Consider the following 2,451-nt stretch of genomic DNA (forward strand, 5'->3'; position numbering starts at 1 on the left):
AATTAAAAAAAAAAAAAGTAAAAAAAAAAAATTTACACTTATATACACACACGATAAAAGGACAGGAATCCAAAAGAAATTACTGAAAATCCATAAAAGACATTTTAAGAATGTTTGTTTTATTCATAATAGCTAAAACTGAAAACAACTCAATATTCATCAATGGATAACAGTATAAAAGATGATGAACTACTACACAGCAAAGAAAAAGACTATAGCTATATGCAACAAGCTAGGTGAATCTTACAAATATAATGTTGAGTGAGAGAAGCCAGACCTACAGAGGATATTCTGTAGGAGTCCATTTACATTAAATTAAAAAATCATCAAATCTATTGTGAGAAGAACCACAATAATATTACCCTGGGATGAGGGAGGCAGGGAAGTGAGTATTGACTAGAAAAGAGCATTAAAGAAGGAAATTTACTGGATATGTTCATTATCTTAATCTAGGTGGTGGTTACATGGAGATATAGATAGAAATTCATTTTAAGTTGGATACTTAAAATTTGTTTACTTTATCACATGATTATTATACTTCCAAAGTTTAAAATGAAATAAAAACAAGAAAAGGCACCAAAATGTTAACTGGCTCTCTGTTGTTGATGGAATTAAGAAGAACTTAAAATTTCTTCATTGCAATTTTCTGTATTTTCCTAATTTTCTGCAAAGAGGATATCTGTCAGAAAGCAGAAACAATAAAAGCTACTCTTTAGAAGGGACATACATCATGAATTGATATGCAAACTTCACTTGCTGTCAGCTGCCAGGTACTTTGCATGCAAAGTCAGTATCATCAAATATCTGGGTCACAGAAATATTATTCTTTGTCCTGGTTTTGACCACTTCATCACAATCCTAAAGCAATAATAGCATTGACAATATCATTGAGTAACTTTCCCTACAGTAATATTCTCTAGAAATTAAAACTTGAGTCTGTAATTTGGAATCCAAAAGCCATGGTACTTTAAGTATTTAGCCCTAGTCTATATTGTTTCTTGAAAAGTCCCAACAATGTCTTAAATCAAACCACAATTATAGACCTGTAAATGTAAAGCCATTATTATGTCTGGGCAAATGCCTTGATTCCACTTGCATTTTAATAGTTGTTTTCTGATATTGAAGTTACTAATGCTTTTGTCGCTCCTTAATGACTATTCTTAGCAAACAAATTTTGTGCCTTACAATTAGTGATTTTCTTCATAATTATGGCTTTTTACAATTTTCACATGAGATGACAAAAAATTCATGTTTTGCCCAAGAACTAGCTTATTAGTTAATGAAAATGTGTCTAATAGCAGCCTTTTAGATGCCCTGTCAGAATCAAAAGCAGCATTAGAGAAGAGAGAGGTTGCTTTCATATTAACATTCAAAATTAATTTCTGGGTAGGGGTTGGAAATGAGATGTAGGAGGCATAATTTCTTCCAAAAAGATTAAAATAGGTATTTTTTCTGAAGTCCATGGAACTTGTTAAATCAATCTCTCCCTCTCTCTCTCCCTCTCTGTTTTCCTTGTTGTGTTTTCTTTGCCTCTGCTCTGTACCCATCCCCTGGGATTTAAACTGAGGAATAAGAAAAGACTAATCTCTGGAGTTAGTATCTGGTGATTTCAATATTTCCCTAAAATCAACTCTCAGGGTACCTAATTCTTCACCTAGAGTTCAACCATTTAAGTTCACTTCTACTCTCCACCACTACTCCCCCAAACTCCCCTCCCAAGTATATTTGGTAAGCTACTTTCACTGGCAAGGACACACTGACCTAAGACAAATCTCCTACCTGTTCTTTGATTCTTGAACCATAAATATGGCATGCTGGGAATAGAATCTAATATCATCCCGCAAACAAGCATCCCTATTTTCTCTGGCAGATGCAGTCTGGTTCACTTGGCTGGGTTTGTTAATAATATGAAAGGAAAGTGAACTTTATCAAAAGTAGTAACTCATTTTCTCATCCAGTAAAACACATAAAAGATTTAGGCACAACCCAAACAATTTACATCTTAAATATTCATGCCCTAGTCCTAGCCCTGAAATGACATTTAAATTGTGTCTGGGGAATTTGTTGTGAGCTAACTGCCATGGCCCACTTTGGAGAGCTTCAAAGACTAGGAGAGAGAGAGACAGAGGAATATTCAGACCTGTTTTCCATTTCAGAGATTTACGAGGTAGCAAATGAAATCCGCTCCTGCTCTCAGACGCTCCCCTGGGAAAAGAAACATTCTCCGAATTCAGCAAATAAGGAGCTTGGTATCAGCAAAGACTATGGTGGATGAAATTATGTTCACGTGATCCTGGAGTGTCTCAGACAGGTTCTTTTGAGGCCAAGTTTCTCAATCTCAGTACTTTTGGCATTTGGGGCTGGATAATTCTTTATTGTAGGGGACTATTCTGTGCACTGTAGGATGTTTAGCAGCATCCCTGACCTCTACAAACTAGATGCCAGGAGTAC

Source organism: Rhinopithecus bieti, unplaced genomic scaffold (genome assembly GCF_001698545.2).
Source record: "Rhinopithecus bieti isolate Rb0 unplaced genomic scaffold, ASM169854v2 scaffold_19663, whole genome shotgun sequence".
Lineage (NCBI taxonomy): Eukaryota > Metazoa > Chordata > Mammalia > Primates > Cercopithecidae > Rhinopithecus > Rhinopithecus bieti.